The 24155-nt window shown below is 39.6% G+C and overlaps 1 long non-coding RNA gene across 2 annotated transcripts in view; it reads left to right on the forward strand.

The window, feature by feature from the left end:
- The window catches only part of LOC139356565 (uncharacterized), a 67019-nt gene extending 45495 nt beyond the window's left edge, over nt 1–21524 (forward strand). The window contains exons 1-3 of one of the 2 annotated variants that reach the window (XR_011608573.1): nt 3226–3454; nt 7134–7346; nt 21241–21524. This is a non-coding gene — a long non-coding RNA (uncharacterized lncRNA). Of the gene's footprint in view, nt 1–3225; nt 3455–7133; nt 7347–21240 lie in introns of those variants that run through there. The other variant, XR_011608572.1, reaches the window with a different exon arrangement.
- Nucleotides 21525–24155: the final 2631 nt, after the last annotated feature.

Genomic DNA, 24155 nt, shown 5'->3' on the forward strand with positions numbered 1-24155 from the left:
ACCAACTTTTATTTCATTTGTCTTTGGTATTTTTTGTTTCAATTTCATTTAGTTCTCTTCTAGTCTTGGTTATTTCTTTTCATCTGCTAGGTTTGGGTTTCATATGTTCTTGCTTCTCTAATTCCTTGAAGTGTGACCTCAGGTTGTTTATTTGTGATCTTTCAGACTCTTTGATGTAGGCATTTATTGCTGTGAACTTTCCTTTTAGTATTGCTTTTGCTGTATTCCAGAGGTTTTGATAGATTGTGTCACTGTTATTGCTCAGTTCAAAGAATTTTTAAGTTTTCATCTTGATTTCATTGTTAATCTGACAATAATTCAGTAGTAGATATTTAGTTTCCATGTATTTGCATGGTTTCGAGGGTTCTTTTTAAAGTTGATTTCCAATTTTATTATTGAGAGAGTTCTTGATATAATTTCTATTTTTCTAAAATTTTTTGAGACTTGTTTTGTGGCCTATTATATGGTCTATCTTGGAGAATGTTCATGTGCTGATGAATAGAATGTATAATCTGCAGTTGTTGGGTAGAACGTTCTATAAATATCTGTTAAGTCCATTTGTCCTAGGATATAGTTTTAAGTCCATTGTTCCTTTGTTGACTTTCTGTCTTGATGATCTGCCTAGTGCTGTCAGTGGAGTATTGAAGTCTCCCACTATTATTGTGTTGCCATCTATCTCATTCCTTAGATCTAGTAGTGATTGTTTTATAAATTTGGGAGCTCTAATGTTAGGTGCATATATATTTAGGATTGTGATATTTTCCTGCCAGATGAGTCCTTTTGCCATTACATAACATCCCTCTTTGTCTTTTTTAACTGCTGTTGCTTTAAAGTTTGTTTTGTCTGATATAAGAATGGCTACTCCTGCTTTCTTTTGGTGTCCATTGCCATGGAATATCTTTTTCACCCTTTACCTTAAGTTTATGTGAGTCCTTTTGTGTCAGGTAAGTCTCTTGAAAACAGCAGATACTTGGTTGGTGACTTCTAATCCACTCTGCCATTCTGTATCTTTTTTTTTTTTTTTTTTTTTTTGAGACGGAGTCTCGCTTTGTTGCCCAGGCTGGAGTGCAGGGGCACAATCTTGGCACTTACTGCAACCTCTGCCTCCTGGGTTTAAGCAATTCTCCTGCCTCACCCTGCTGAGTAGCTGGGACTACAGGCATGTGCCACCATGCCTGGTTAATTTTGTATTTTTAGAAGAGATGGGGTTTCACTGTGTTAGCCAGGATGATCTCAATCTCCTGACCTCATGATCTACTTGACTCAGCGTCCAAAAGTGTTGAGATAGCAGGCGTAAGCCACCACACCTGCACCCGGCCTTTGTATTTTTTAAGTGGAGTATTTAGGCCATTTACATTCAACATCTGTATTGAGATGTGAGGTACTGTTCTTTTCATTGGGATTGTTGCCTGAATACTTTGATTTTTTTTCATTGTGTTATTGTTTTATAGGTCCTGTGAGATGTATACTTTAAGGAAATTCTATTTTGATGTATTTCAAGGATTTGTTTTGAGATTTGGAGCTCCATTTAGCAGTTCTCATAGTGCTGGCTTGGTAGTGGTGAATTTTCACAGCATTCATTTGTCTGCAAAATACTATATCTTTCCTTCATTTATGAAACTTAGTTTCACTGGATACAAAATTCTTGTCTTATAATTGTTTTGTTTAAGGAGGCTAAAGATAGGACTCCAATCCCTTCCAGCTTGTACGGTTTCTGCTGGGAAATCTGCTGTTAATCTGACAAGTTTTTATTTATAGCTTATTGATGCCTTTGCCTCACAGTTCTTAAGATTCTTTCCTTCGTCTTGACTTTAGATAACCTGATGACAACGTGCCTAAGTGATGATCTTCTTGCGATGAATTTCCCAGGTATTCTTTGAGCTTCTTGTGTTTGAATGTGTAGATCTCTAGCAAGACTGGGAAAGTTTTCCTCAATTATTCCCTCAAATATGTTTTCCAAATTTTCAGATTTCTTATTTTCCTCAGGAACACCAATTATTCTTAGGTTTGCTCGTTTAACATAATCCCACACTTCTTGGAGGTTTTGTTCATTTTTTAAACACTCTTTATTTTTTTGTTTTTGTTGGATTGGGTTAATTCAAAAGCCTTGTCTTTGAACTCTGAAGTTCTTTCTTCTATTTGTTTGATTCTATTGCTGACTTTCCATTGTATTTTGCATTTCTCCAAGTGTGTCCTTGATTTCCAGAAGTTGTGGATTTTTTTTTTTTTTAACTTATGCTATCTATTTTACTGGAGATTTTTCGATTCATATCCCATATCTTTTTTTTTTTTTTTTAATTTGCACTCTACCTTTCTCTGATGACTCCTTGATTGCCTTAATAATCGACCTTTTGAATGCTTTTTCTGGCAATTCAGAGATTTCATCTTGGTTTGGATTCATTGCTGGTGAACTAGTATGATTTCCTGGGGGTGTTAAAGAACCTTGTTTTGTCACATTACCAGAGTTATTTTTCTGATTCCTTCTCATTTGTGTAGACTATTTCAGAGGGAAGATCTGGGACTCAAGGGCTGCTGCTCAGATTCTTTTGTCCCACAGGGGTGTTCCCTTGATGTGGTGCACTCCTCTTTCCCCTAGGGATGGGGCTTCCTGAGAGCTGAACTGCAGTTATTGTTATTTCTCCTCTGGATCTAGCTACCCAGCAGAGGTATCAGGCTCCAGGCTGGTATTGGGGAGTGTCTGCAAAGAGTACTGTGATGTGACCTGTTATCAGGTCTCTCAGCCATGGATCCCAGCAGCTGCTCTGGTGGAAGTAGAAGGGGAGTAAATTGGACTCTGCAAGGACCATTAGTTGTATTTTTGTTAAGTGTGCTGGTTTAATGTTGGCTGGCCTGCAGCCAGGAGATGGTGCTTCAAGACTACATCAGCTGCAGTTTTATAAGAAGGATACAAGCTTGTTCTAGAGTCACCTTTGGATAAGTATTCAGGTTTCTCAGGTGGAGAGTAAGGCCAGAGAGCTCCCTAGAGATTATGGCCTTTGTCTTTGGCTTCCAGGGTGGGTAGAGAAAGACCATCAGGTGGGGAGAGGGTTAGGCGTGTCTGAGCTCAGACTCTCCTTGGGTGGGGATTACTGCAGCTGCTGTGGGGGATGGGAGTGTTGTTCCCAGGCCAATATAGTTATGCTCCCAAGTGGATTATGGATCTCTCTGCTGCATCACACAGGTACCAGGGAAATGAAGGAAAGCCAGCAGCTACAGGCCTCACCCAGCTCCTACACAGCCTGCATCCTAAAAGACTGGTCTCACTCCTACTGTGCCCCTGCAACAGCACCGAGTTTATTTCCAGGCAGCTGGTGAGCAGGGTTGAGAACTTGCCCTAGACCACAAGTCTCCCAGCTGAGAAAGCAAGATACTCACAGCTCCTCAGCTGTCCCACAGAGCCTACAGTGGCAATCCACCTCCTTCAAAGGGTCTGTGAATTCTCTCAGCTTTCCTGGTATGTTCCTCTGGTAGTTCTTGGAGCAAAAGTTCACGATGTGGGTCTCCACATGCTGCTCTGTCCCTCCACGTGGCAGCTGCAAGTTAGTGCTTCCTCCTATCAGCCATTTTTCTGATAACCGGGTCTCCTTAAACCCATTTTTTCTGGGTCTCCTTAAGCTCATTTTGAGGTTTATTATATTATACACTTGATGATGATGATGATTACCCTTAATCACAGCACTACTGGGTGGGCGCAGTGGCTCACACCTGTAATCCCAACATTTTCGGAGACTGAGGCAGGAGGATCACGAGGTCAAGAGATGGAGACCATCCTGGCCAACATGGTGAAAGCTTGTCTCTACTAAAAATACAAAAATTAACTGGGCATGGTGGTGTGAGCCTGTAGTCCCAGCTACTTGGGAGGCTGAGGCAGGAGAATCATTTGAATCTAGGAGGCAAAGGTTGCAGTGAGCTGAGATTGTGCCACTGCACTCCAGCCTAGTGACAGAGCATGACTCTGTCTAAAAACAAACAAACAAAACCCCAAAACAACAACAAGAACAAAAAACCCATAGCACTATTATCTTATGTTATAGATATGAAAATTGGGGCTGGGATGATTTATATAGTTTGAGCAGATTTAGGTGGGACTTTCTTTCCTTCTTTCTTTTCCTTCTATGTATTCATTCCATCTTTTATTACATATTCATTGCCTATACTGTGTCAAACACTCCAGTGTATATGTGCCTCACATTGGACTGCATTGTATAAGAAGGAAATAACCTTTTATTTCTTAAGCCACTGAGATTTGTTAGTTGTTTGTTTTTTGTTTTTGTTTTTTATAACAACCCACACCTGACTAATGCAAAAGTATTGGTCAAGTCTGTCCTTGTGACTTCAAATGTTGAAAAAATTAATATATGGAATTCTTTCCTTCTAGTGTGACTAAAACATGTGAGATGGTGTGGTTATGACGATTGGACTGTATGACAGCTTATTGTAGTACTCACAGTTCTAACATATTTGCTATGTGATATGTTTACTTGGAGATTAAACCATATGCCCTGTGTATTATTCAGGGTGTGTTTCTTCATTTATTTTAACCTGGTACTTTTATTCTATTTGTACTATGTACAGAACTTTGGTCTTCTCATTTCTAATCAGTTTTCTCTTTCTATCTCTCTGTACTCTCAATTGTTTTAGTGTTTAGTCTAGTAGCAATTTCTAGTCTAGTAGTCTATTTGGTCTTTCCTGAAATGTTTCTTTACTCTTTATGATTTTTTTCAGTATTATCTTCCTTACATCTTTAAGACTTTCATTAGGTAAATGTTTAACAATGCACACAATTTTTTATTGACTACACAAACACTCTGAAACTCACATCTTAATAAGCCCTTTAATGCATTGTATTAAGTTCAAAATCAGTGACACATGTTTAATATTACATGCTTAGCATGTCCCAAAATTAATTTAAAATATTAAGCCAACACATCCTCAGAAATGCATTCAATTTTTTTTACCTGACAGTGTCAAGTTTTATAATTTTTCGTATTATCACTGGGAACTTGTCTTTTCATTGGTAGATGTGATCATCTGAAAACTGAGCTGAATCTTGGAAAAAGATAAGAATTTGGATTTTAATTGGTTCCTCAACAAGCCCTCTGAAATTAATATATGAAGAATAAATAAAAAACAGCAAAAAACTGAGAAACATTGGAAACTATAATTTCACTTACTTTTATTCTTAATAAGGCAGGAAAATAAAGGAATTACAGATATTCTGGAAGAGTAATTGTCAGAAGAGAAAGTTTCCAGAGTAAACTCCACTGACTTAGTTCATTTCATGCAGTCATTGAGTAAACTGCCAATCTGTGCTAGGCACTGGCAATACAAAGATCCATATTATGTGTTGATTAAGGTATTTAGGTATGGAGTATGGAGTCAGTGAGAGGTAGGTATGCAGACAGGCAATTACAATACAATAGTTAATTTCCCTAATAGAGCAAGCCTTGTACAAAGAACAAACATTTGACCTCCTTGGGAAAACAGGAACACTTCATCCAGGATGGGCCGATAATTCAAGGACTAATGGGACTTGGTGGAGAGACCAGGGCATGCGATACTGGTAAGGTACTATGAACAGCTCTGGATAAAGACAGGGAAAGCAATGAGTGCTTGGGAAATTGCAAACGATTTGGTGTGCTTAGGGAATAAAGTGGGAAGTGGATAGGATATTGGGTGGGAAGGGTGAAGGTGGAGATGACAAAAAAAAGGCTTAGTGGGCAATACTACTGGAATATAAGTTTATCCTTAGGGAACGGTATGTTATTGTGTGATTTTAAATCAGGGAGTCACAGGATCAGAGTTGTGTTTTAGGAAGATCATCTGTCAGTGGTGTGCAGGATGCAAGAAGTTGCCGAGGATGATGGCTGGAGGGTAGCTTAGGGGTCAACTAGTGTTACCAGGGGTCCTTGCTCCCAGAGCTCCCAAGATGGTGGCAGGTCACTTCCAACATGGTGGTGGGGCGCTTCCAAGATGGTGGCAAACCATGTGCTCTCTGACCTGGGGTTCTTGGCCTCACAGATTCCAAGGAATGGAATCTTGGGCCATGCAGTGAGTGTTACAACTCTATTAGAAGCCATGGGTCACAGAAGAGAACCATGGAACCCAGCGACTAGTATTCAGCTTGATTAGGATGAACCTGAGCACTTAGCTGTGCAGGAACAATGGCAAGTATTTAGCCCAATCGGGAGTGGCAGTGGACTCCTGGCTGGATCAGGAGTAAAGCAAACACCCTGCCGGATCCTGAGGGATGGAAGTCAGTGGCGGGTCTGCGACAGCGGCAAACACCAGTGGTGGACGGTGAGCCAAAGCTCAGCTGGAGCCATAACAAACACAGACCAGAAGAGAGTGCAGTTGCAAGATTTACTAGAGTGAAAACAGAGCTCCCATACAAAGGGAGGGGACCTGAAGAGAGCAGCCGCCTCGAATGCCTGGCTTTATACCCCAATCATTGTCCCTTCCACTGTACTCTCAGGTGATAGATGATTGACTGTTTCTTTATCTCCTGTTTTTGCCTAATTAGCATTTTAGTGAGCTCTCTTTACTACCTGATTGGTCAGGTGTGAGCTAAGTTGCACCTAAAACCCCGTGTTTAAAGGTGGATGCAGTCACCTTTCCAACTAGGCTTAGGGATTCTTAGTCAGCCTAGGAAATCCAGCTACTCCTGTCTCTCACTAGCATAGTCCATGTACAAAATGAGGGACTGACTAGGGGAGGGCCATAAAGAAACACAGAAAGGGAGGAAGATATGAAGTATTCAGGAGATAGAATTGAGTGGATTTAGTACCTCATTAGATATAATCAATGAGGAAGGAAAAGGAGTCGAGGATAAATGTCAGGTTTCTGGCTTGGCTAATTGCATTCTCAGTGTTTTCACTCATAACAATAAGAAATGCAGGGTGTTGTAGACTGAATTATGTCCATCTGCATTCATGTGTTGGAGCCCCAACTCTCAACATCCCTGGATTTGAAGATGGGGTCTTTAAGGAGGTAAGTAAAGTTAAATGAGATCATAAGTGTGGGCTCCTAATCTGGTAGGACATATAAGAGGAAGAGACACCACATTTTTCTCTTTCCCTCTTTCTCTTCCTCATTCTTCCCCCAATACCCCCTCTCTTTCTCTCTCCTCACAGGAAAGACTAGATGCTGACACCTTGATCTTGGACCTCAAGCTTTCTGAATTGTGATAAATAGATGTTTATAATCAAGCCACCCAGTCTGTGGTATCTTGTTATGACAGCTGGACCTGGCTAATACACAGGGCATGTGGCAAGTTTAAGGGTAAGATGTCTTTCTGAAATTTTTGAATTAGAAGTTCTTTTGGGACAACTAAAGAAAGATGTCAGGTAAGCAGATGAATATATCTCTTTCAGTCAGGAGAGTTCTGGGTTGGAGATATAATTTTGGAAGTTACTGGGAAATATGCATAGTAGTGGAAGCCTTAAAAATGGTTATGATGGCTCCCAGTGAACAGGTTGATTCCTTCATCTATTTAGCAAATATCTAACAAATATTTACCATATTCCAGAAATTCTGTGCACTTAGAGAGTGAATAAAACAGTAATCCCTGAGCATCTAGAACTTGGAGAAAGACAGTATACGGTAACTGTGATATGAAAGCATATTATACAGAATGTTAGAATAGAATAAATGATGTAGAATAAGATAAAGTTAGCTAGGGCAAGAGGAATTGGGAGTGCTGGATTGGGGCAAGGTGAAGGTTGCACTATTTTACAAGATAGTCAGATAAAAATGATTTGAGCAGTGGTTTGTAGTTCTCCATGAAGAGGTCCTTTACATTCTTTGTAAGTTGGATTCCTAGATATTTTATTCTCTTTGAAGCAATTGTGAATGGAAGTTCATTCATGATTTGGCTCTCTGTCTGTTACTGGTGTATAAGAATGCTTGTGATTTTTGCACATTGATTTTGTATCCTGAGACTTTGCTGAAGTTGCTTATCAGCTTAAGGAGATTTTGGGCTGCGTTGATGGGGTTTTCTAAATATACAGTCATGTCATCTGCAAAGAGGGACAATTTGACTTCTTCTTTTCCTAACTGAATACACTTGATTTCTTTCTCTTGCCTGATTGCCCTAGACAGAACTTCCAACACTATGTTGAATAGGAGTGGTGAGACAGGGCATCCCTGTCTTGTGCCAGTTTTCAAAGGGAATTTTTCCAGTTTTTGCCCATTCAGTATGATATTGGCTGTGGGTTTGTCATAAATAGCTCTTATTATTTTGAGATATGTTCCATCAATACTGAATTTATTGAGAGTTTTTAGCATGAAGAGCTGTTGAATTTTGTCAAAAGCCTTTTCTGCATCTATTGAGATAATCATGTGGTTATTGTCTTTGGTTCTGTTTATATGCTGGATTACGTTTATTGATTTGTGTATGTTGAACCTGTTGGGGTCCGCGTGTTTCCTAAACAAAGGAATGAACACACAAGACAACACAAGACAAGACAAACATGGCAGCCTCCTCGAATGGCGCGCTCTCTTTTATTTTATACAGTCGTTTGTGGAATGTTGCCAAGTCACAAGACACATTGTTGTTTTTCTGACCTTTCCCTGACTTTCTGGATTTTCAAGATATTTACATATAAACAGGCCCCCAATGCCCTGCTTCGTTTGCAAGAGCAGGACTTATTGGGAACGCCCTGCTTCGTTTGCGAGAGCAGGACTTGTCGGGAACACCCTGCTTCGTTTGCGAGAGCAGGACTTATGGGGAACACCCTGTTTGTGAGCACGTAGTCCTCTACATTTCCCCTTTCCTTATTTATAAGTTTGAATTTCTTTTAAAACCATCATTACATGTTGGGCTCGCTGGGATTCGGTGTTTGCCCTTTGGCACCGTCTCCAGCAGACTGTGAAAAATGACAAAGGCAAGAACAACAATCAATACATTACTAGAAACAGAGGTCAGCAAAGTTTTTACAGGACTCATAGGGTTCAAAGACGTCAAACTTTGTGCAATACCAGTCATCAAATCTGCACCAGTCAGCAACGGTAGCTGATTGCAAAATGTTTCAGAAATGTTCTGTGTTAATTCTTGTATTTCTAGGGAAAGATTATTATGACCAATTAAAAGTCTCTTTATCTCAGTCCAATTATGTACAGTGCTGTCAAAAGGAACAGGAGTATACAAAATTGGGTAGTGTTCCAATCACATTTCAACAAAGCTCGGGTATTCAACACTGTTAGCTGATCTCCCAACCAAGAAACCACTTGTTCCAGATTATCTACTCGTTCAGTCAAATGAGCATCTATGTCTCATTGCTGCTGCCACAACAAATGTGATTGTTCATGCCATTGTTGCACAAATTCTGCATTTTGTATATTCTGGTGTAGAGCTAATCCAGCAACAGCGGCAGTGGAAGCAATTGCTACAAGTCCTATCACCGTGGTCACTACGATTCCAACCATTCTCCGACTGCGGTGGACAAGATCTTGCATAACCTTATAAATTTGAGTAACCCCAGCAGATTCACTCCAAGTACATGTTAAGTTTACAGGTAGCCAGGTTTCTTTCTGGCTCTTAGTATATATAAATCGGAATGAGACTCATTCCAATTATTATTCCACCAAGTAGTATTTATACAACTTAAGAATGTACAATTGTTTGTACAGTTAACTACCCCTGTATTATTATCCCATTTAAAAATTCCTGTCAACAACAAGTAAGGCTTTCTTACACATGCAATAACATATCTAGAACTATTTCAATGCAAAGATATATGGAAAGGGTTAGCAATATTAGTAAGATTTAAGGACATGTTTCCCGTGAAAGTGAACATTGGTTTACCAGCAGCTAGCAACTTCCAAATATGACCTTGTATTTGTGAGGTATTAGCCAAATGTGGCAAGGGGGTGATAGACCACCATCATGCCAAATAATAGTTTCATTGCCATCTGCAGAAATGCTGTGATTACCTTATGCCAATGCAGGTTGACATGGCTGAATTTAGTCTGAAAATCTCCATGTACGCTCCAATCTGTAACAAAGTATTTACGACTCTTCCCTTTTACTTCTAACAATAATCGTGGCCCACTACTTCTACATCTAGTCCACTCTAGTTGGGAAACACCTCCGGACACATCAGGGATAGGGCATAAAGATAATGTACTTGGCAGAGTTTCATTAAGTACTGCAGTATGATTATACTTAAAACTTTGAGCAACAATAATCATAGTAAAGGCAGAGATATAACTATGGTTATAGTGAACAGCCCAAGCCTCATGAGAAAGATGCAGACAATGTGGACTACCCCCCCAAGACATATAGGTAACCCTTCAACCCCAAATTGATATGAACTATTTACTGTGCCAGTGTCTAATTCAGGATCCTGGTTTAAAAAAGGTGATGGCATCCAAGCAGTATCATTAGTAAATACTGGGACTTCTGTCTCCCCAGGCCACACCTTGATATAAGGGTGGAAAAGGAATATAAGCCCAGTATGTAAATTCTCCAGCTGTTACCTGACAGTTTACTACGGCCAGCATAGCCAGGAATAAAGTCAGTGGGGTTTTGGGCTGCCTAGCTTGTTGAACAACCCCTTTAGCTTCTTAACTGTTTCAGTTGTCCCCATGTCGGGGGCTCTGCACGACTTCCAAAGGTGAATGTTCTCTGAGCGCTCAGATTTAGCTCCTGGAATTCCTTCAGGAACTGTTTGGATTGGCTCCTCTTCGCCATGGCACTGTTTCAACCGTCGAGATGGAAACCACTCGTTTCCGGCACCTGTACGGACAAGAGCATAGCCTCGGCCCCATTGTAAAACTTTTCCTTTTAAATATTTCCTTTGTAATGAAGGATAATACACCCACAGATTACTGTTTTGCGGCTTTTCTAAAGGCTGTTGAAAATGTTTCACCGCTGCAGACTGCTGTAATTGGTGCCAATGGTTGAGAAAATTTAAAGTAAAAAAGGCTTTCAGAATTTGATGTTTTGGGGAATCTCGCCCATCTCCCCCTTTTTGCTTTAAAAGTTGTAATTTTAAGGTAGCATTGGCTCTTTCAATAATTGCTTGACCTTGACTGTTAAATGGAATACTAGTGGAATGATGAATATGGTATAAAGAGAGGAAGGCAGCCAATTTGCGAGAGCAATAAGCAGGGGCATTATCAGTTTTTAATTCAGCAGGGACTCCCATAACTGCAAAGCAAGTAAGTAAATGAGTAATAACAGAGTCAGCCTTTTCAGAGGGTAATGGCGTAGTCCACTGGAAATGTGACCACGTATCAATAGTATGATGAACATATTTTAAATGACCAAAGGAAGGAACATAAGTTACATCCATTTGCCAAATGTGATTTTGTTGAATGCCTCGAGGATTAATACCTGGACTTAAAAAAGGTGCAATAATAGGAGCACAAGGTGGGCAGGCTCTGACAATAGCTCGGGCTAGTCGGCGTGTTATAGAAAATCGCCGTTGTAATCCTAAACTATTAGTATGATGTAGTTGGTGCTCATCTTGAGCCCGTTGGACACTGCCAATAAGTAAAGAATCAATCTGACTATTGCCAAAAGATAAAGGTCCTGGCAAAGCTGAATGAGAATGAATATGAGTGATAAAAAGGGGGGCAATGCGGGAAGTAAGAGTTACAAATAATAAAGACTGATTCAAATGGATAGTGAGAAATTTTTGAATTGTCTGAAGTCCAGTATCCAGCCTTTCCATTGCTTGAAGCATCAGTAAAAAATGTGGGACCTTTAACTGGAGTGTAAGAGATAGGATTATATGGCAGTAAAGAATATTGTTGCAGAAAAGCAAACAATTTATTACTAGGATAATGCTGAGAAAAAGAACCAGTATACTCAGCACAAGCCACTTGCCAACCCTCATGAGTTTCCAGCAGAGATTCAATGTATTGATTAGATAATCGGGTAATAATTTTTACAGGGTCAGCACCAAGCAACTGATGAGCTCGATGTCGTCCTTTAATAATTAATTCAGCCAATTTATCAATATATGGGTGAATTTTCTTAATGGCTTTATTAGCCCAAAACAGCCACTCCAGAATATTATTATCTTGGTGTAAAACGGCCCTTGGCGAATGGGGAGTATGAAAAAGACACAACGAAAGTGGAAGATTGGGTACAATATAATCAAGGTGAGCTTCATTAATTCTATTTTCTACAAATGACAATTCTTCTTCTGCTACAGGGGATAAAGTCCCCATAGGTTGAATACAAGTATTTACAGCTCTAAGATCAGTTGATAAGTGCCATTTTCCTTTTTTTTTTTTTTTTTTTTTTTGACAAGACAAACACAGGGGAATTCCATGCAGAAGTACTTGGTTCAATATGCCCCTCGGCCAATTGTTCCTTAACTAAATTCTTTAAAGCTTTAAGTCTTTCTTTAGATAATGGCCACTGTTCCATCCAAACAGGAGTTGTACTTTTCCACTTCAATTGTAAAGCTTGAGGCTTGTGGACAGTGGCTAAGAGTTTAAAGGATTGTAGCCCATTTTGAACATCATATTTTTGGCAGCTGAAGAAATATGAGGAATGCTTAAAAAGGCACCAAATTGTTGTAAAAGATCGCGGCCCCAAATACAATATAAAAGAACACTTTTCCTTGTTGTCCTTCAGGTCCTACACAGCTCAGAGGCTCGACAGTTTGGTAGACTATAGAAGCAGTACCTAGGCCGGATAGAGTAACCGATACTTGTTTCTTTTTCCAATGATCAGGCCATTGAGCCAAACATTATTGTATACATCCGCTCCTGTGTCGACTAAGCCCTCAAAAAGTATCCCATTAATTTGCAATGAACATAAAGATTTTTGATCAGAAACTAAAGTTTCCCAGAAAACAGTTTTCCCACTACTACCGAAACCTCCTTGACGAGACACATCTCCAGATAAGAAAGGAAAAAAAGGCAATAAAAGCAATTATGCAATACATTCCCCTGCCTCTAGGCGCATAAGTTGTGATACTTGTACCCTAATAAGGATTTCATCAGTAAAATCAGGATCAATTATTCCTGGGACCACCATTAACCCCTGCATAGCATTGCTACTTTAACCTAGTAAAAGTCCTACATGTCCCTTTGGCAAAGGACCACACACTCCGGTAGCCAACTTATATATTCCTCTATTAGGAGTTAAAGTATAAGGCTGGACAATAGCTAGGTCAGCAGCGGCACTCTGCTTAGTGGCAGCATAAAGCTGAGAAACTGGGGTAGGGTAAGATGTCTTTAAGGAGGACTCGAGGTCATTCCTTGATGTTGTAAGCCACTGCTCACTGGGTACTAGGGTAGGCCTGCATTGTAGTTGTTGGGGCCCCAAGCCTGCGGGCCCCAGCTTCCGTTTCCCAAGAGGGGTGACAGTACATTCCCACCTTTATCAGTTTTTGAACGGCATTCATTGGTCCAATGTCGACCCTTGCCACATCGTTTACACATATTAGATGGTAACCTTTTTTCTTTTAGAGCAGAAAAGCCTCATTTTTTCCGGCATTCCTTTTAAAAATGACCGGGTTTCCCACATTGATAGCATATACCTTGTTTAGAATTGCCTTTTAAAGCCTTAGAAAGTGCCCCAGCAAACAATTGAGCATTGTAAATAGCTCCTCCAACACCTGCACAAGCCCGAATGTATTCATCTAAATCAGCCCCACTAGCTTTTAGAGGACGCAGCAATTTTTGGCACTCAGGATTAGCACTCTCAAAAGCCAGAGTATCCAAAAGAATTTTAGCAGCAGGGCCTGAACCTACATTCTTTAATACAGCATCTTGAAGATGGGCTACAAAATCTGGATATGGCTCTGTGGCTCCTTGTAGGATCTTTACAAAAGATAAAGAAGTTTTACCCGCTATTTCAACCTTAGTCCACGCTTTTAAAAACAAGGCTTTAATCTGAGTGAGAGCAATATCATCTAGGCCTGCCTGAGCATTAAGAGTGGTGTATTGTCCTGAACCCGTAAGCTGCTCTTCAGTAGGTCCTGGGGGATTTCGCGTAGCATTTTTTCTAGCTTGTACTCTTGCTTCCTCCCACCACCAACTTTTTAATTGAAGCCATTGCGAACGATCAAGGACAGCCTGTCCCAACGTTTCCCAGTCAATAGGAATCATCATATGTTCTGAAGAGAAGGAATCGAGAAGGCCAAGGACAAACGGTGATTGAGGTCCATAATTAGAAATTGCAGCTTTCGTTTCTTTCAAAAATTTAAATTGTAGGGCTGTAAAAGTCACATTCTGGCCACCGTTTGGGAACTGAGCATTGGGGCCGAAAGCAGCCCGTGTTATTGGGAATAAATCTAATTCCTCGAAATCACCCTTTTCCTTCTATTCCTTCTTTTCTCCTACAGGAGGAAGAGGCACAGAGAAAACCTGACCTGACATAGACAAAGAGGTTGGACGTGGAGGCAAAGGGAAATCCTTTTAGCATAAGGGAAGGTAACAAGGAAGGCTCATGGCAGAGAGATAGGAGAAACAGGAGCAGTGGTATCTTGCAATTTTAACAACTGTTGTAACATCTCTAAAATGTGCTGCAAATCAGAATTTCCTTCAGATGAAGGAGGCATTAGCTCTTTTTCCAATTCCTTGTCCTCAACAACCGGGGCATAAATATGTTCCTCTCTAGGATCATTCCTCTCTAAAGCTTCAGATGCCTCACCTCCTGTGGCAGTATCGCCATGCTCTGAGTCAGTTTCAAGTAACTCTAATGCCTGAGTAATGGAATTACACAAAGTCCACAAAGTCAGAGGCATCGTTTGCCCCTGCTGATGAGCTCGACGCAGGACTTTAACCACTTGTAACCATTCCTTTTGATTTAACTGCACTATGGTTTGATATTGAAACCAATAACAATGTTGTTCAACATGGGCAATCACTTCAAAGTCTTATGTTTCTTAACTAACTTCTACTCCTATAGACATCAACAGTGCCTGGAGTAACCACAAATATTCAGAGGTCAGAGAGGTGGAATTCCCCATAATTTTCCCGTGGGTCCCCCTTTCTTTATTTACCTGCCTGGGGTGTTCCCCCTCCGGTTCCTTGCTCTCGTGGAGCCACGGACCCTGCTCACTGCGCCAGATGTTGGGGTCCACGTGTTTCCTAAACAAAGGAATGAACATACAAGACAACACAAGACAAGACAAACATGGCGGCCACCTCGAATGGCACGCTCTCCTTTATTTTATACAGTCGTTTGTGGAATGTTGCCAAGTCACAAGACACATTGTTGTTTTTCTGACCTTTCCCTGACTTTCTGGATTTTCAAGATATTTACATATAAACAGGCCCCCAATGCCCGGCTTCGTTTGCAAGAGCAGGACTTATTGGGAACGCCCTGCTTCGTTTGCAAGAGCAGGACTTGTCGGGAACGCCCTGCTTCGTTTGCGAGAGCAGGACTTATGGGGAACACCCTGTTTGTGAGCACGTAGTCCTCTACAGAACCAGCCTTGCATCCCAGGGATGAAGCCCACTTGATCATGTTGGATAAGCTTTTTGATGTGCTGCTGGATCCAGTTTGCTCACTGCTCAGTGAAATAAAAGAGGACACAAACAAAAGGAAGAACATACCATGCTCATGGATAGGAAGAATCAATATCGTGAAAATGGCCATACTGCCCAAGGTTATTTATAGATTCAATGCCATCCCCATTAAGCTACCAATGAGTTTCTTCACAGAATTGGAAAAAACTGCTTTAAAGTTCATATGGAACCAAAAAAGAGCCCGCATTGCCAAGACAATCCTAAGTCAAAAGAACAAAGCTGGAGGCATCACGCTACCTGACTTCAAACTATACTACAAGGCTACAGTAATCAAAACACCATGGTACTGGTACCAAAACAGCATGGTACTGGTACCAAAACAGAGATTTAGACCAATGGAACAGAACAGAGTCCTCAGAAATAATACCATACATCTACAGCCATCTGATCTTTGACAAACCTCAGAAAAACAAGAAATGGGGAAAGGATTCCCTATTTAATAAATGGTGCTGGGAAAATTGGCTAGCCATAAGTAGAAAGCTGAAACTGGATCCTTTCCTTACTTCTTATACAAAAATTAATTCAAGATGGATTAGAGACTTAAATGTTAGACCTAATACCATAAAAACCCTAGAAGAAAACCTAGGTAATACCATTCAGGACATAGGCATGAGCAAGGACTTCATGTCTAAAACACCAAAAGCAATGGCAACAAAAGCCAAAATTGACAAATGGGATCTAATTAAACTAAAGAGTTTCTGCACAGCAAAAGAAACTACCATCAGAGTGAACAGGCAACCTACAGAATGGGAGAAAATTTTTGCAATCTACTCATCTGACAAAGGGCTAATATCCAGAACCTACAAAGAACTCAAACAAATTTACAAGAAAAAAACAAACAACCCCTTCAAAAAGTGGGCTAAGCATATGAACAGACATTTTTCAAAAGAAGACATTCATATAGCCAACAGACACATGAAAAAATGCTCATCATCACTGGCCATCAGAGAAATGCAAATCAAAACCACAATGAGATACCATCTCACACCAGTTAGAATGGCAATCATTAAAAAGTCAGGAAACAACAGGTGCTGGAGAGGATGTGGAGAAATAGGAACACTTTTACACTGTTGGTGGTACTGTAAACTAGTTCAACCATTATGGAAAACAGTATGGTGATTCCTCAAGGATCTAGAACTAGAAGTACCATATGACCCCATATGACCCAGCCATCCCATTATTGGGTATATACCCAAAGGAGTATAAATCATGCTGCTATAAAGACACATGCACACGTATGTTTATTGTGGAGTTTGTGTCCCTTGTAGGGACATGGATGCAGCTGGAAATCATCATTCTCAGCAAACTATCGCAAGAACAGAAAACCAAACACCGCATGTTCTCACTCATAGGTGGGAACTGAACAATGAGATCACTTGGACTCGGGAAGGGGAACATCACACACCGGGGCCTATCATGGGGAAGGGGGAGGGGGGAGGGATTGCATTGGGAGTTATACCTGATGTAAATGACTGGTTGATGGGTGCTGACGAGCTGATGGGTGCAGCACACCAACATGGCACAGGTATACATATGTAACAAACCTGCACGTTATGCACATGTACCCTAGAACTTAAAGTATAATAATAAAAAAAAAAAAAAGAAATGAAACTAAACTAAAAAAAAAAGAAAAGAAAAGATTTGAAGGAGGGTGGGAGAACACAAGGATTTGTCTCAGTGAAAAGCGTTCCAAACAGAAGGAACAGGCGCTGCAAAGGTTCATGACTGGGAGGTGTTGACCAGGTGGTCAGTGTGGCTTGAGTGGAATGAGTGAGAAGAGTGATGGTAGATGAAGTCGGAGAATTCACAGTAGGGTAGGTGTTCAGATCAAGGCTCCATGTAGGGTAAGGACTTTGACTTTGAGTCAAATGTGATGTAATTGGGGATTTTAAGTAGAGAGTGATGATAGACTCTGCCTTACGTTTTAAACACATCACTGTGGCTACGTTATGAGAACATAGACAGCAGTGGGGCAAGTGCTGAAGCAGAAAGACTGGCTAGAAGACTATTTTGGAGTTCCAGAAGAAAGATAGATGGTGGTAGCTTGATGCACTTGCTGACTGCTGTGAGGGAGAGAAGTGATAGAATTCTGCATACATTTTGAAGGTAGATCTAGGAGCATTTGTTTCTGGATTGGTAGAGTTTAAGAGAAAGAGTCAAGCATGAAACCAAGCTTTTCAGCCTTAGTATTGAGAAGGATGGAGTTAGCTTGTACTGAAATGGAGCAGATTTCTCTTTTTCTTTTTGGTTTCAGTGGAGGTTTGGAGAGCAGTGCAGAGACAGGGAGGTAAGGGTAGCTTCTTTTTGATATGTTAAATTTGCATGTCCAATGCATATTGAAGTGCAAATGTGGTGAAGGTAGTTGGATTGTTTGAGTTTGAATTCAGGGAAGGAGTCTGTTTTCAAGTTACAAATTTGAAAATTATCAGTACATAGATGCTATTTAAAGCCATGAGACTGAATGCGACCCCTTAAGAAGATATTACAGACTGAGAAAAGAAGAGAGCTCAGTCATGTGTCCTGGGGCACTCTAATGTTAAGAGATTGAAGAGAGAAGTGCAAAACAGAAGAAGCGATTGAGAAAGTGTGACCAGTGAGGTAGAAAGAAAACCAAGGTAGAAGAAAAAAACCCAAGAAAGTGTGGGTCCTGGAAGCTGAGTGGAGGAAGCAGAAAAAGGATGGGGGATCAGCTAAGTCGAATGCTCCTGATAGTCACTTATACAATAAGGACTAGGCTGGGTGCAGTGGCTCAGGCCTGTAATCCCAGCACTTTGTGAGGCCAAGGCAGGCAGATCATGAGGTCAGGAGATCAAGAACATCTTGGCTAACATGGTGAAACCCTGTCTCTACTAAAAAAGTACAAAAAAATTTAGCCGGGTCTGGTAGAGAGTGCCTGTAGTCCCAGCTACGCAGGAAGCTGAGGCAGGAGAATGACCTGCACCCGGGAGGCGGAACTTGCAGTGATCAGAGATCGCACCAGGGTGCTCCAGCCTGGGCAACAGAGCAAGAATCCGACTCAAAAGAAAAAAGAAAAAAAAAAAGGACTGAAGCAGAGGTTCCCAGCCTTTCTTGGTTTATGGTTTATGTCACCCTGGCTGTTCTGGTAGTTTTTTTATGGGTCTCCTAGGCCAAAAGAAATACATAACAATTTTGTTTATTAAGTGGCCTTACCCCAAACATTTCATAAGTATTTTTGTCCTATCAACTTAGTAGCCATTTGGAAACCTAAAACATACAAATTTAAAGAAAAAAATTAATATTTAATTTTATTCTAAAATAACCATAATTACTTTCTAATGAGATGTGTGTACCTATTGGATATAGTTACGAATAACACTAAACCTTGGAAACTCTTTGAGAACTGCCAAATTTATTTCCTGTTCCACACTGGTTTTTGTACAGTCCTTAACTTTTTATGACAGACAGCAAACGCCAGAAACTCAGATCTGCAACAATACGATATCATTGAAAGGAATGCAGTGCAATCTAACATTGTAATTGTGAGTTAACTTGAGCTAGTAGCTTGTGCAGAATTTGAGAGATATGTTTTCCTAGACATTTTAAAACATCCCGAGGGGTCCAGTGAGTTTGCTGGCTATTTAGGGAGCCTTGGAACCTAGAAGGAGAACTGAGGTGCTGAGAATTGACCACTGGGTTTTGCAGCCGGATTCATAGATAGGTAGACCATATATTTTATCGTTCAAATAGGGATAGCACATGTGAAAATGAAAGAGTGCACTAGCATTATTAAGTGTGACATCTGGAGTAACTCAGATTGTTGGGGAAAACTGGAACTATTGACTACCTAGTAACTTAGGTGGAAAGGTGGGGTGAGAACCTTATTTGAGTGGCTTTAAGAATGAATGAGAAAAGATAAGTTGAAGACAATGAGTACTGAAGAAAACTGAGAGTTGAGAACACAGCCTAATATTTATGGAGCTGATGGAGGAATAAAAAGCAAAATGATAGGAAAGAAGCAAGAGACAAACCAAAAGAGAGGAAAATTGCAAGGCTGTCATATTTGATGGTATCAAATGCTAAAAGCAAACAAGTTAAAACAATTGAAATGTATCCATAGGATTTGCAAGAAAGACAAGAACAGTCTTTGTCGACCTATGGGGATTATTAAGCTACCATTTAGTTAGTTGAGGCATGTAAAGAAGCAATAGAGGCAGCTAGTTCATTGTAAAAGAGATGAGTGGGGCACATGGTAGAAAGCGTTGCATGTAAGCAGGCTGAATTATTTGAAAATGTATCTCACACTTGAGAACCACCTAACATTTTTTTCTTAAGCATTTGCTGTGATGCTATTGCTCATCTTTGTAACTGCTTTGTAACTTTTATAAGCACTGATGATCATTGAACTTATTCCCGTGGGAAGAAAACCTCAAAAACATTTCAAGGCCCATTTAAACTCTCATCTCTTCCTCAGAGGTTTCAGAAATCCTCTGAGATTTACACTTTCATTTATTTCTTTTTGAGAATTTGTAATTTTGTTTTTGCATGTAGTCTTTTACTGATCTCTTATTTTCAAAGTATAAGCCTGCCCTTCCCAGTAGCTGTAAACATTCTGAACTTTGACCCTCCTGGCATCCATCAGGAATGCTCTATCCTCAGATTCTTGCACGGGCTGCTTATAAAGACACCCTTCTTCTTTGCTTCAGATCTGTGTTCAAATGTCCCCTTCATAAAGAGGCCTGTCCTGGGCACACCGATTTAAATTGCAACCTGTCTGATATGCTTTTGATGTCCCCTCCTAATCTCATGTCAAAATGTAATCACCAGTGTTGAAGGCGGGGCCTAGTTGGAGGTGTTTGGATTTTGGGGGCAAAACCCTCAGAAATGGCTTAGTGCCATCCGCTTGGTGATGAGAGAGTTCTCTGGAGATCTGGTAGTTTGAAAGTGAGTGGCATCTCCCCCTTCTCTCTCTCTTGTTCCCACTCTTGTCATGTGATGTGCCTGCTTCCACTTCACCTTCTGCCACTAGTAAAAGCTCCCTGAGGCCTCCCCAGAAGCTGAGCAATGCCAGCGCCATGCTTGCATGGCCTACAGAACCATGAGCCAATCAAACCTCTTTTAAATTACCCAGTCTCAAGTATGCCTTTATAGAAATACAAGAAGATCCTGACACACCTTCCTTCTCTCACCCCAATAACCTGTATCTCAACCACTATTACCCTGCTCCATTTTTTCCTATAATATTTTCAAATTCTGACGTATAATTGCTTTTATGTTTAACGTTCATCTTCTGTGTTCCATGAAATAGAACATAATTTCCACCATGGCAGAGATTTAGGAGGAAGAGGGTGGTCTATTTTGTTCAATGATGATCCTAACAGCCCAGTGTATAAAATATGCTCAATAAGTTACTTCTTGAGTGAATAAATTTTATTTTTATGAATCTCCTTCAGTAAGTCTCCTCTGTGGCCTCAATATCTCCTTTTTTAATTTCAAAGAACAGACTTGAATTGGTTCAAAAATCTTAAAAGTTTCCTAAATTCCCAAAGCCATGACAATTGCTTCCTTTATCTCTCAGTGGGCCGAAGCACACATTTCTGTCTAGATTGGCCAGTCAAGAGCTTTTCTTTCTTTCTTCTTTTTTTTTCTAAGCTTTGAATGAAATGGTTCTTGAAAATTACATGGACTACTTTCATGTTCCACATTTTTATTCAGAATTTCTTTTTAATTGACTTTTATCATTTTTATTTGTCCCTTTTGTGTCCCCTTACACTTTTCATACAGTATGCTGCCTCACAATGCTGTTTGACGACACTGGCTTAGAAAATAGAAAACAGATTTTTCTTTTCTCCAAAGAAATAGAAAACTTTCCTCTATACTCCAAGGGATATACAGGAAGAATAGAAACATGAATTTGAACTATGACTAAGAGTCAGCATGTACTTTCCTTTCTCTGGAAAAAGAAAAGGAAAAAGCTGGAGAAGTAAAGCTCAGAAGCACGGTTGGGTATGGTTGAGTTAAGTAGACTACATGAAAAATAAAGACTGTCAACAGTCTTATAAAGAAAATGAATTTTGCTCTTTCATGTAAGAAAAAATCCACTCACCTTTATTTTTTAAATGTCCTGAGTTGAGGTAAACAATATCTATTTTTGCTATTAAAACATTCTATTTCTGTCTGATATTTTTCCCAATTGATAGAAAATTAGAAGAACACTCCTAGAGAAATTAGCACTAAAATGCAAAAGCACTGTCATGGCTCCTCTTTGATATTATGAATTGACTTTAACCTGATTTGCTCTCTCAATTTCTTAGGTTATTTTTGAATTTTGTTTATAGTTTATTAGCATGTTAAATATTTTTTGTGGTTTTGGTTTTGTGTACATATACAATATTTTGGTCATATTAAAAATGAAATAACTGGTATGTGTTTACTACCTCCTGATTTGCTTTCTGTCACTGGCATAAGCCTATTTTACATTGCTGTCAGGCCTATTTAGTTAATAGGATGTGTTAGCCAGTGTTTTCTGTATATACTTCAGTGGCTTTAGAGTTTTGCAGTTCAGCCCATTGCCTTTTTAAATTACTAGGTTAGAGTGGTTTTAGGTTTACAGTGAAATTAAGCAAAAAGTATGGAGTTGCCACATACTGCAACCTCTCCCCCTTCCCCTACCCATCCCTATAATACACAGTCTGCCTCACCATCGAGATGCCCTACCATGAACAACTATAAGCCAATAAACTGGAAAACCTAGAAGAAATGGATAAATTCCTAGATACATACAATCTACCAAAATTGAATCATGAAGAAACAGAAAATCTTAACAGATCAATGTCAAGTAACAAAATTGAATCAGTAGTGAAATGTCTCCCATCAAAGAAAACTCCAGGACCTGATGCCATCACTGCTGAATTCTATCAAACATTTAAAGAAGAACAATCTGAACAGATCAATATCCAGTAACAAAACTGAATAATCAATAAAATACCTCCCATCAAAGAAAAGTCCAGGACCTGATGCCTTCACTGCCACATTGTCTCAAACATTTAACAATCTAATACCAACACTCTGTAAACTATTCCAAAAATTGAAGAGGAGGGAATACTTCCAAACTCAATCTATGAGGACAGTATTACCCTAATACAAAATTAGACAAGGACACAACCAAAGAAGAAACCTACAGGCCAATATCCCTGATGCACATAGATGCAAAAATCTCAACAAAATATTAGCAAGCCAAATTCAACAGCACATTAAAAATGCCGTTAACCATGATCAAGTAGGATTCATCCCAGGTATGCAAGAATGATTTGAGAATATGGAAACCTGGCCAGGTGGGGTGGCTCATGCCTGTAATCCCAGCACTCTGGGAGACCAAGGAGGGTAGATCACCTGAGGTGGGGAGTTTGAGACGAGTCTGACCAACATGGAGAAACCCCGTCTCTACTAAAAATACAAAATTAGGTGGGTGTGGTGGTGCACTCTAGCCTGGACAACAAGAGTGAAACTCTGTCTCAAAAAAAAAAAAAAAAAAAAAAAAAAGGAAACCAATAAACTTGATATATCACATTAACAAAATTAAACACAAAACCCATGTGGTTATTTCAATATGCATGGAAAAAGCATTTGGGAAAATTCACTCTCCCTTTATGATAAGAACTCTCAAAAAATTAGGTGTAGAAAAAAATGTACCTCAACACAGTACCATAGCTAACATCATACCGTACAGGGAAAAGTTGAAAACTCTACCTCTAAGATCTAGAACAAGACAAAGATACCTACTTTTACCACTTTCATTCAACATGGTACTGGGAGCCCTAGCCAAAGCAATTAGACAAGAGAAAGAAACAAAGGGCATCCAAATTGGAAAGGAGGAAGTCAGATTGTCCCTATTTGCAGACAACATAATCTTATATAAAAAAAAAAGAAACCCAAAAGACTCTTCCAAAAACTATTAGAACTAACAAATTTAATAAAGGTACAGGATACAAAATCAACATACAGAAATCAGTAGCATTTTATACACCAAAAGTGAACTATAAGAAAAAGAAAGCAAGAAGGCAATCCCATTTATAACACCTATAAAAAATACATAGGAGTAAATTCAACCAAGGAGGTGAAAGATCTCTACAATGAAAACTATAAAACATTGATGGAAGAAATTGAATAGGGCACAAATAAATGAAAAGATATTTTATGTACAAGAATTGAAAAAATTAATATTGCTAAAATGTCCATATCACTCAAATAATCTACAGATTTAATGCAATATCTATCAAAATACCAATGACATTCTTCATGGAAATAGAAAAAACAATCCTAAAATTTATATGAAAACACAAAAGACTCCAAATTGCCAAAGTAATGTTGGGCAAAAGGATAAAAAATTGGAGGCATCACACTACCTGATGTCAAAATGCACTACAAAGCTATAGTAACCAAACATTCTGCTATAAACATAAAAATAGACACATGGACCAATGGAATAGGAGAGAAAACTCAGAAATAAACACACTCACTTATAGCCAACTGATTTTTGACAAGGCACCAAGAACACACATTGAGGAAAAGACAGTCTCTTCGATAAGTGTTGCTAAAAAAACTAAATATCCACCTGTAAAAGAATGAAGCTAGATCCCTATATCTCATAATCTATAAAAATCAACTCAAAATGGATTAAAGATATAAATTTATGATCC

This window comes from Macaca nemestrina, chromosome 10, assembly GCF_043159975.1.
Source record: "Macaca nemestrina isolate mMacNem1 chromosome 10, mMacNem.hap1, whole genome shotgun sequence".
NCBI classification, from domain to species: domain Eukaryota; kingdom Metazoa; phylum Chordata; class Mammalia; order Primates; family Cercopithecidae; genus Macaca; species Macaca nemestrina.